Raw genomic sequence first — 12,062 nt, 5'->3', positions numbered from 1 at the left:
GTTGTCCTGTGTATTTATGGAAGATATTAGTGGGAGAACCTGTTCTGAAATATATTAAGGAAAAGGAGGCTCTCATATTTCAGAAGTGTTTTGTGTAGTTCATATATGGCACAGGATTTTGTTGCAAGTTGTATTTCTCCCATAACCAAAAAAGTAATCTCTGCTTTCCACTGCAGAGATCACAACAAAAGCTTACAGCATTATTACCATCTCCTTACAGGCCTACATTATTTCTGTAAGTGTTATATCCCAAAATCCAAATTTACACAGGCTACTGAACCAAGGCAGATGGAATTGAAGCACTGTGTATGTGCTAACACACTTTGGTGGTGGCTCTTAGTTTTGCTGAAAGCAGAGGTTCTTCATTCTGCTGGAATTTTGCTCCATGGCTTCTCCAACACAGAGTCTGATATTTGCTGCAGAGCTTCACAGATCTCTGTGACATTTTGGTGATGCCCAGGGGTACCCTGTGCCTGAGCTAGTGGAATCCATCCTCTCAGTCCTGGGAATAAAGTCAGCACCTAATGATAAATAATGATAAATAAACAAACATAAATTTGAAGCACTGACACTTATCTCCAGCCTCTAAAACCGTAGAAGAGCTTTCACTGCTGGCTGTCTTTTGAATTAATGATAACTGGATTTAAATGTGATAACACTTTGCTAGCAGGATAGCAGGAGAGATCTGTGTCATGCACAAGGGTGTATACACCCCATAGGTGGGGTGAATGCTGACATCCACAGTGGCCACAAGTAACCTCTTAAAATACTGGCATGAAAGAGAAACTGTCAGGTGATTATTTTTTTAAAGGACAGTCTGACGTGGTGTTTTTGAAAAACAAAGGAGAACACAATGGTGACGTGCATCAGGGTTATCCAAAGTGGGTCAGGATGGGGATGGAGAGGGAGCACACAGGGCACACAGGAAAACTGCCAAGTGCCAGGACCTTGCTCCTTTTCCTGAAGCAGGAGGATCAGACTTTGGAAGTTTAGGAGATCCTGCCACAAATGAAGAGAAATAATTATACTGAGCTTCTAGATCTCAAATCTAGATCTAGCTTCTAGAATCTCAAATCTCCATATTGGAACTGAGAAAAGTGGACCAAAAAGATGTACCTAGTGTTTCCCTTTGCCTTCCCAGATGCAAAGAAAGGTGTGTACAGTGCATATTCAGGCTCCCATTTATCAAAGTACTACCTAAATAAGATTTTGAAGCTCAGTGTCAACCAAAATTCTCTATTGCATAGTTGTAGCTACCCACATCTGGGCTCTGTGGTACTTTCAGAGTAAGCTGCATACCTAAAAATGGTACTAGTGTATTGGGGAGGGAAGGAGGGAAGGAGAAGAGGGAATGACAATACCAGTGCCTTTACATCCCAGCTCCAGCAAGAAAATCCAACTATTTTTGCAAACAACCTTCATTACTCCAAATTCATCCTAGGAGAGCTAGGCAGAAGTCTGACTTTGGCAGCACATGCAAACTAAATGAGAAAAGACTCTGCTGTTGATTGTTCAGTCCCATCATGAAGTCTCCAAATCAACCCAACAGACATTTATTAATTAGCATCATTCTAGAGTAAATATCTTCATTTAGTAAAACATAAAAAGGGCTTTGACAATCCCATTTTAGGTCTAATCTACTCATCATTAGAGTAAACTCTTCACTGAAGGTCTGTGGGGTTTTTGTTGATTGTTTTAGTGTGGTTTTATTTTTTTTTTAACTTGAAAGGTGCTCAAAGAGGACAGAATTGTTTAGTGAGTTGGATCCAAGAGACATTTCATCATGCTCAAGTGTTATCAAGAAGGATCATTTGTATTGGCAGTCCTTCAAAGGGTACCCTCTAACCATGCTCAAATCAGGTGGGTCCCAAAGAGAACTCCTACTTGATTCTGGCCATGGCTTCAGGGTCTGCAGCCACACCAGCTAGAAGATGATTGTTAAATTTTAACAGACATTGCAGTTTCTGTCTGATCTATTAAACTTGGGTAATTTCTGATTGGTAAATACGTATTTTTAGACGTCTGCATGTTAGCAAACACATGGAGGCTGATCAAAAAAGTTCACCTCCCCTGCAGCTTAAATGCAGCATTTTTAGTAAAAAAATTGAATTATTTAATCTTTAATGGATTGTAAGATGCTGGTGCATTTTTAAAAAATCAGCAAATGTTACAAGTTAGAAATTCTTTTTCTTTTTCATCTCCTCTCCACTCTGCTCCTCTCCTTTCCTTGAAGGAATGAAAAACTTTAAAAACCCACCAATTATTTTGTACAAATTGTGAGGAACTCTTTTGACTCTGTGCTGGGCAGGGGACCCACTGTTCAGCAGCCCAGGAAACTGGTACAGACTCTGCCAGTCATCAGATTCAGATTTAAAAAAAAGAAATGGCAGTGCTTATTTGCACTTCTTTTACAAAATGGACTCTGCGGGTGAATCACATAAACAAAGCACCAGTCGCAGCAAATAATGTTGGTATTTAATTTACTCACAGTGGGTATTTAGAAATCTGCTCATGTGAGAGACTGAGCTGTGCCCTTTCTGCACTCTTGCGCCAGGGCTGCTGCAGCCTCCCCAGTGACTGTTCCTTGGGGGCTGGGGAGCCTGGGGTGGGGAAGATCTGGGACTCAATGCAATTCTAACAGCGAGAAATGTTCTTTATATTTCTCTGTGTGTGTGCATGTGATATCTTTGTTTGGTTTTCTGTTAAAGAAATCTGAGTGAAGGGTAGAGGGGAAGGCTGGTGAGGTGCCTTTGGCACTTCTGAGCCCTGATCCTTGCAGATCCAAAGGTCTGTTCCTGGGTGCTCCAAGGCATTGGCACAGCCTTGCTTCTGTGGGGAGGTGGATGTGCCATGCAGTTCCATCTCGTGGGGAGGTCTCTGGCCACACTGATGAGGGGGAAAGGCTGGAATCACATAGATTACAAATAGCATCTTCCCCATCTCTAGAAAGGAATAATGTACCAGATGGAGCAAGATCTTTTTATTCCTTTTGCATGAGAGAGGCCTCAGCTCAACTCTGAGATTTTGCTTATAGTGAAGAAAAGTCAGACATACTTGGTAGTTTTAGCCAACTTACTTTTATTTCTTTTCTTTTTGAAGAGATTTAGCACATATTTAATATGTCTCTGTAAAGCTGAGAATCCTCTTTCCCTGATATCTCCAATCTTCCTTCCTGAGCATCAGTTTTCTGAAACACATCACTCTGTCTGGCCTGTCACTGATTGAACATTAGTTATTCTAAAAATGCCCTCTTTGTGTCTGAAGGGATTTGGGCTGAAGTCTGCTGAAAACAGCCTCCAGCTCTCTTTTGGTCTGTCTCATGCCAGTGTGGAGCCCAGGCTGTCAATACTCAGGCATCCCAGAGAAGATGCTGACAAGCTGTGCCACCTTCACTTCTGAAAATTGCCACAGTCAGAGGGAGAGATGGGCAGGATATTCTGCTTTTCATAGAAGCTGGACATGCAGCAAACTGGGCAATGTAACCTGAATGCTTGCAGCACACTATGGCTGGACAAAGAGGCTGCACAGACCTAATCAGTGTGCTGTCTACAAGGTAAATATTTGAATTGAAGCAGGTTCTTAAGTCTCTCTGTTCATGTGCCACACACTACATGCCCTGGCAGCTGTCCCAGTGATATAGCAAACTGGAAATTGCACTGCTCAGGTGCTCATGCTCATGTGTTCTGAGCTGGCTTGGAACACAAAAGATCTTTGTGAGCTTCAGTTCCATGCCTGTGACACCTGATCATCCTCTGTAGCCAGAAGGAAGTAGGCACATTTTCCACAAACTTACAAGTATTGCCCAAGTTGGGCATCATGGTTATGGTTATACTTCAGGAGATTTCTTCTTAAAAACCTTTTAAAATCACAGCCTAAGAGATAACCTTATACCTTCTCCCAGTGAAGACCAATCCTGCAGAGCAACCTAGGGAGAAAGGTGACTTGTACAGTGCTCTCTTGTGTTACATTTCCTTTTTCAAAGGTATTTTTATTTCTTTAGAAACATAGTTATGGAGTTCAAAAAGCATACCCACTGGTCTTCTCACTGCAGGATTTTTCTACATGGTGACAAGGCTATGCAAAAAACTGTATTTTGCATTTTTTCAATTTTCTGAGGCCAGAAGAATGTAGTGAAAATCATGAGCTGAAAGATGCACCAAGCTGTTTAAATACACTGGAACATTGGTCCCATTCAGGAATGTGGTTTTATGAAGTATAAGAATATATTTTATATAGAATAGAATGTTTACTAAAAGACCCTCTTTCTGTTTAAAGCCATTACACTTCATTCTATCACTTTATTTAGAATTAGGTCTAAAATTTTATTTCAAAGCTGGCATTGATGGAATGCCTACAATAGTCCTTAGCAAATTGCTCCAGGAAGTTAAATGGCCAAAACTTGGCAGTCTACTGGCATTTATGATCAGCTCCTATTTCTCGAAACTTGTTCCATGGATAAGTTCCTGATCTTTCTATTCTCATATTTCTGATCTCCATGTGGGTACTGAAGAATCACAGGATGTTGGCAGGGACCTCTGGAAGTTGTCCAGAAGAAGTCCTCTGCTCTGAGCAGCTGCAGCCAGGGCTGCTGCTCAGGGCTCTGCCTGGTGAGCTTTGAATATCTTAAAGAGTGGATAAGCCAAAACTGCCCTGGCTAGCCTGTTGCAGTGTTTCACTACACCCCAGTGAAAAAGTGTTTTCTTGTGTTCAAGGGGAATTTCCTGTGCTTCAGGCTTTGCCCATTGCCTCTGGTGCTGTCACAGCCTGTCACTGCAGAGAGAAGTCAGGCTCATTCTTCTTTATTTCTCACTACAACTATCAGGTATTTATCAGCAATAATACAATATTCAGTTAATTATTCCCTGTGATCTCAAATTCTTTTTAAGGTCTGTTTTTTTCCCCTTCGATGACTACTGCCTGGTTTCTTCCACTTTGGACAAATTAATTCCCATTTGCAGAAGTACATTAATCATTCAGCTTGTCAGCTCATGCAGATTGAATTGTAACAGTGGGTTGTCCTCTTTACAGTTTGCCAACTTTCCATCTTTCTGGTAAATTGTCATAAATTAATTTAATTTTTTTCTGTGTTTGAGATTTGCTGAAATGGTTCAGGTGGAGGACCGTAGCAAACTTGCTTAACTCTTGCTCTGAAATCCATGTTCCTAGCAGTGTAACAAGAGAGAAGAGTGGGAATGGGAAAAGGCAGAGGAAGCAGGGACAGTCTTTGGGTGAGTGAATTTCATGAGGAACTTGAAAGTTTGTAGTAAGTTTCAGTCACTTATTATTCTTATTTGGTGATTCTATACTAAGAGCAGATTTTACTTGCAAGAGCTGGTGATGAGATGGTTACAATTTATTAATACAGCTTTGTTATTCAGAAGAGAGATGAAGATAGAAATTAATTGACAGTCTACCCACAGTTGCACTTTACAATTCATAATGCAGTACACGAACAGGAATGGTCTATTCTATAAACTTCCTCGGGTTCCACAGATCTACAAATCTAGAATAGACAGGCCAGTGACTCAAGGAAATTCTGCTAAAAGATGCTGTAGTCATGGCTGACAAAAGCCCACTGAAGTCACGACCAGTGAGTGTGAGTCACAGCAGAGTGAGCACCATGCCCCTCATCATGCACCAGGCTTTCATCTGGTTCCTTTCCTCCTAGTGGGAACTTGAAAAGTGCCTCACCTCCCAGGAAAACTGGTAGCTGCTAATATGCAACATTCGATCGTTGAACTCAACCTGAACCCACTTTATTTTTATTTCTGCAGAGAGGACATGAATTATCCTTCTGACACCAGATCTGAGTAAGCAGATGCACTGCATGTGATCACACGTGTTCTATTGCAGGAGGCAGCAGCTCCAGCACTTCCTCCCAGCACTCTGTTCCTATATATATTCCTGCCTGGCATGGATAGGTTTGCATGGTCACATGGGAAATAGACTGCATGCCCCGGGGAAAAGTGTGTAGGAGGGAATTCTTCTCAGACAGCAGAGAGTCTGCAGCTCACAGCTGAGAACTTTCCATTGATTAGCCACCATTGTAGGACTATTTACAGTGAGTTTCCCTGTTGCCTCCATTTCTCTCTCAAGAAACAAAACTGCATATTTACCATAGAAACTGTCAGGAGCTATATTAACAGAAGCACACTTTACAAAATCACTAATTTTAGAATGATCATAAATATTTATACCAGACAGACCATAAACAGCACCTTAGAGACCATGGTCTGTTTATATAAATGCCTCTTAATTTAGAAAATGTTGAATTGATAGACCGAGACAGCCATAGCCAACAAATGCATATTTGAGCAAACTCCTCTACAGTCTCCTGTGACCAAAATTTCATACAGTAGTCAGCTTTTGTTTCTGACAAAAATACTTATATGAGTTGCCTGCCATGTTTTTATGAACACTCCATTCATTGGGAGTTTTCACGCTAGAAGCTTTGCTCTGGCCCAGAGGTCATGGCTGGCAGCAAACAGACAGACCCTTCCAGCCCTGCTCCCAGTCGTGCAGAGGGTTTCTGCCCCAGGCCAGCAGTCCCTCGGGGGATGAGGGCTCCAGGCTGCAAGCTCTGGACACCAAGGACCATGCAGGGCTGGAGGCTGAGCACACTGCAGCACCCTGCTGCTGGTGCAGCACAAACCAGGTTATTCATGTACAGCACTCAGAAGATTACTGGATTGTACATGGTTCAACAGCACTGCTGTAACCAGAACCATTGTTCTGCTGAAAACTGAACCCAGCAAAGAGTAAGCCCAGTTTACAGCTCTGTTTTACAATGTCCTGTTCCTGTCATTCCTGTCTGGTCCCACAGGTACAGCAGGAGGAAGGAAACATAAAGGCACTGGAGGAGGGCAGGGCAAATTTTTTTGGCACCCTACAGCTGGATAGATTTAGAGTTGTTGAGAAATCATCATGCTAGAAATTATTTCTCTAAGTGCTTCTGAACTTTAATCTTGGTCTCAGGCCATGAAAATCTCATTATCTGCCCAGAACAGATGATTATCTCTGGAAATATGTTCTGCCATCCACGGGTTATAATTGCAGTTAGAGGCTACTTTCAGATCTTCTTAGCTCAAAAAGATGTAATTAAATGTTAGATCTGTACAGAGGCTGTGTATTTAAGAAAACCATGCTGCTGATAATCCTTCTATTTCATTTTCAGATTGCAATGGGTTGTGCATTAGAGTTGTCCACTTAAAAATCATCTTTTATTATGACAGAGTAAAGCCTGTGACTATCTTTTACCATCTGTGGTACCACCTTTTACCTTTACCCATCTGTGAGCAGGTTCAAAGCTCTCAGACATGGGAAATAAGGGAGTTGCTGAGTTTCAGAGTCTTCACCCAACCCACTACTGGTATTGGCCCTGGATTCCTCAGTGGTAATGAAGCCACTTTCCCTGACCCAAAAGTATTATTAATCTAATATTTCCTGTCCTGGTGCAGGAAACAGGAACTCAGTTGACCCAAAACCTTGTTAATGAGAAGTTATTTATCAGATTTATATGTCCCATTGAGATGGCTCAGTCTTTTATACACTTGCATTATTATACCTTTTTTTTTCCCTGAGTTTGAGCCCGGTTTCCTGAAATAAGGCATTTCATACAAAATGTGAAGGCATGATATGAGGAACTATAGCTGAGGGCTCTCAGTACACAAATACCATTGCTGCATCTAGTTTTAGTGACGCGGGTTGTGGGAAAGGGCAGCTCTTCTAGAAGGATTTGTAAGTTTGTGTGATGGGGCAAAGTGCAACTGAGCTACAGTATGTTCTGCATTTTCTCTCTGATAGCCTCACACTCTGATATCCAAATTATGTTGAACTGTCCTTGGTCATGCTCTGTGCCTTAATATTAGAGTAGTGTTAAAACATTCTTAGCAAATTTACTTAGTTAACCCAAATAAAGGCAAACTCCCAAGAATCTGCTGGGTTTGGTGGTTTGCTGAATCTGTGTTTTTATCAGAATGTTTCTTTTGGTGTTTTGCCCATCTGCTAGACCTCTCTTATTGCTTTTTAACTTTATTACTCATTGTTGCTGCTGTGCACATAAATCAATGATAGCATCATAGGGTTTTGACTGCAACTTTTCTAAATATATCTGCTTTATATGGAATAAATTGAAGTCACTGGGTGGAATAATTAATTCTTCAGAGAACTACCCAAAAAGATGTTTCTCAAGAAGCAATGAGGCTAGCACTGGGTTGTAAAAAAGCACTTCTTGAGTGCTGCTGTTTCACTGGCCCTTTCTTGATTTTCTGTCAAGAGAATGAATGTTTCTTATATCATGGCATGTTGTCTTCACATAAACTTCTTCCCTTATTAAAAGAAAACAAAAAAAAGAAAAAATGGATTCTGAAAGCAGTGTATCTGGCATCCAAAGGAGGGGGGAAAGTGTTCGGACTTGTTTACAGGGGAATTTTCTAGAAGGGGAGAGGAGCATGTGGAACAATCAAGTCTCACTGTCTACAGTGGATTTCAAGAGTAATCATAGAATCATTTAGGTTGGAAATTAACATTAATGTCATTGAGTCCAACCATAAACCTGACAGTCTAGTCCACCACTAAACCATGTCCCCTAGTGACACAGCTACACAATTTTTGATACCTCTGGGGACAGTGACACAACCACCCCTCTGGGCAACCTGATCCAGTGTTTCACCACTCTCATCACAAAAGTTTCTTCCCTATATCTAGTGTAAATCTACCCTGTTTTACTTTGAAACTGTCTGTGGTTTGCAGGTTGAAACCAAGTTGTTGTGTTGAGCATAAGAGTACCTTCTGACAGTAGGAATGTGAGCTTGGGGTCAAGCTCTAGCATGGACATGTGAATACTTCTCCTCGTGGAAATCAAGTCCAGGACAAAGTGTTTTTAATGCAGCTCCAGCAAGGAAAAATCCCCACTGAGCATGGCTGGTGGGCTGGGGTAGGAAAGAATGTCTACCACTGACACTTCTGGCATTTCTCCTCACCTCTTAAATTGCTCTTCCATTTTTTTAAAGGTTCATTTAGTTCTAGTTTCTGAGAGATATGATATGATATGGCTATTAGATCCCAAAAGCACACAGAGTCCAGAGGGCAGACTATGAGGCCTCGTGTCCTTCATTTTTTGAAGATTTATGGCTAGAAGTACATCTGTCTTCTGACTCTGCAATAAGTTAAAATTGTGGTTCCTTCTTGTGCTCTTCATATCTATGCTTTTAAACCCACAACCTGACCCTGCACATTTTGAGGATTTAGTAGTCTTTGTGCTATAAAGTGGCCTGGCAGGAGATACACAGCCCCTTATCCTTCTGTTTGTGAAGATTTATGTGGCTGTGGTGCCCAAGAGTCTGCCTGTCTGCATTGCCCCTGCTGTCCCACATGTAAGTCATTGAGTCAGACTGACCCCAGGAAAGCTCTGGAGGACAAGCTGGGTAGTCAGAAATAAAATCAGGCCGAATTGCTCTGTGGACCAGCAACTTGAAACTTCAGGGCAGCCCACCCTGCTGCTCAAAGCCATGATGAACAAGAGCAGCTCCTCGCTGAGCTGAGCCACTCTCACACTGAGGTCAGATCCAGAAGGTGCAAACCTGACTTAGTGCACTTTTAGTTCCCTTCAGCCTCCCTGGAGGTCCCTGGGAAGCTACCAGGGGTACAATCTTTTCCTGAGCTATTTTTCCTTCATTACCCAATTCTGCTGTATATTCACTGCTCAATCATCCAGAAAAAGGGTGAGGTGGGATAACCTAGATAAAGAATCGTGACATAAAAAATATGTAAATGAAGTTATAAGAAGATACTGTGTTCACCTTTGCCGTCAGCTCTCTAAAAAGAAGAGCTTTAACCAAAAGTAGACAAAGCTGTGTATATTATCCCAAAGGTGGGCATAAAACACTTTCTGTGATGAGCTCCACAATAGAAGCATCAGCTGGAGGCAGAGCCTCATTAACCCACAGCTTGAGTAAGCGTATGCACATTTCAGGTGACGTCTCGTTTCTAAATTAAAAAGAAAATCCTGTTCATTGAAAATGAAGCTGAAACATTGTTTAAATGTGATCTGCTGTGGGATCTCTTGGAAATGTGGTAGTCTTGTCCTTATGATACTCTCTGGTAAAGTGAATTTGTGAATACGTATTTTGCTACATCAGTGTCACTGAAATCAGAAAAACACATGGCTGTGTTTTAATTCCTATTAGGGAAAATATTTTGTGGCACTTCAAATACATTTAAATAAGGTATTTATCAAGAGCTTAGATACATGTTTCAGTGTAGACTGTTTCTAGCCATTGTTAAATGCTTGGTAAATCTGTAGATACTTGGAAAATACGTAACTTTTCACAGCTAAGAACCATATAGGAACTCTGCAAAACCATATAAAGAAATTAGCTCAGATTTTTTCTGGAAAAGGCAAATATTGTATGCATTTCCGAGAGAGATGCTGCCATTTTTCTCCTGTTGCAGGTAAGTGGAGGAATGCATTCCCTCTTGGACAGCTTCAGGAATTGCTTGGGCATTATCCAATGGCAATTTAAAAATCCTTAAGTGTTCATAGGTCAGAGCAAGTCAGACTAATACTTTAAATATTAGACTGTTTAGATATATTCATTTGTTTATTATACGCAAGGCAGCTTTCTGTCTATTGTGCACAGTGGAATACCCTAAAAAAGTTATTTTCAAGCATTTTTGCCTAGACCCAAAAGGAACATTAACTCATGGGCAGGAGATGCTCCTAGAAAATATTTATTAGTTTTCTCAGACTTGAAAGGGAGTCAAACTGCATGTCCCCTCTTGGGGCTGAGGTAGCTAGTGCCAATCTAAAGATGAGGATGTAAGGCACCAGTAGCTGCAGAAGCTCCCTCAGCCTGTGCTCCACAAGGTACATTTGCCGTCTGAATTGTCCACCATTCCATGTGGTCTCAGTGAAGTAACACTGACCTGGTGATGAGGGCATGGTGATGATCCAAACCTGTGGATGCTCCTTACAGCATTCTGCGCCTGCAGTGCTGTCAGAGTGCTGGAGGAAGGAAAAGCACTGAGCAGAAATCTCTGTAACTCTGGGGTTGCAGAAGGACCTGTTTGTGCTGCAGTTCCTGAGAGGCAAAGAGAAATGATGGAGTTATCAGAGCCAAGCTACCAAAACCCAATTTCCATTTAATCTTAGTCTCTCTCTGCTAGCTTTATATCCCTCTTTCTGTTTCTTTTATTTGACAGAAATGGGAATCTTGAAAGGAGACAAGTAGGTTTTAATTCAGGCTTTAATGAAAAAAAATCAAGAGGGAAAACCACAAGCAGCAAAATATTTGGCAATAGTGAATTAACAGAAATTTTTAATTTACAATTTAGTAAAGTGCAAAATAAATTATTAAGAGGAGCAAGACTTGACACACATTCTCATATTGGCTAACTTGAATTGTTTCCATAACCATGTAGCTTTTACAGAATTATTCCCGATATGCCTCATTTCCCCTTAGGAAGAGCACAGGCAGCCTCAGTTCTGAATTTAGGGGAAAGTTGTTGCATATTTAAGATCCAGTAATAGGCTTAGCAGCTTTCACATCTGCTCTCAAATATGACCCCCCCTGCATGGCCACAGCATTTTCATTCCACTCACATCTTTCCCTACTTGGCCTGCAGACAGTCTCTTCTGCTTACATTAAAACCCCAGCCCTTCAGTTCTGATGTCCTCAAAATAATGTCAACCCTAAAGAGAATATTTGGAGAATATCTTTATACTAAGTAAACAAATAATGAAATGTGGTTTTTTAAAATTAGAACATCCATAAAATATACTGTCTTTATTTGCATCTGGAAATGCTGTTCAGGGTATTACACATATTTAGGAGATAAGGAAAGATTATCTTAGCCTTATAAAGCACTGTGAGGACAGCATGTCATTGCTGTAAAATACTTACAGGAAAAATGTTAAGCACTGCATTCCTTAAGCCACAAACTAGGAGTTTCTTGTTCTCATGTTGACCCTTTACTGATTCTTCTTGTATAAAATATCATGTAATTCGTGGTTTTGTTTGGAAGGCAAGACCAGAAGGGAAGATACCCCACCCAGGGTCAGA

The 12,062-nt window shown here is 41.1% G+C and overlaps 1 long non-coding RNA gene across 1 annotated transcript; it reads right to left on the bottom strand.

Moving 5' to 3' along the window:
• LOC146435328 (uncharacterized) lies at positions 1 to 11,079 on the bottom strand. Its single transcript, XR_014853201.1, has 2 exons — positions 10,927 to 11,079; positions 1 to 521 (listed from the first exon to the last, which is right to left on the bottom strand). It is a non-coding gene; the product is annotated as an uncharacterized LOC146435328 (long non-coding RNA).
• Between the last annotated feature and the right edge of the window lie 983 nt (positions 11,080 to 12,062).

This window comes from Lichenostomus cassidix, chromosome 6 (assembly GCF_008360975.1).
Source record: "Lichenostomus cassidix isolate B80296 chromosome 6, HeHo_3.0, whole genome shotgun sequence".
Classification (NCBI taxonomy): Eukaryota; Metazoa; Chordata; class Aves; order Passeriformes; family Meliphagidae; genus Lichenostomus; species Lichenostomus cassidix.
This window is presented reverse-complemented; position numbering and strand designations above follow the sequence as displayed.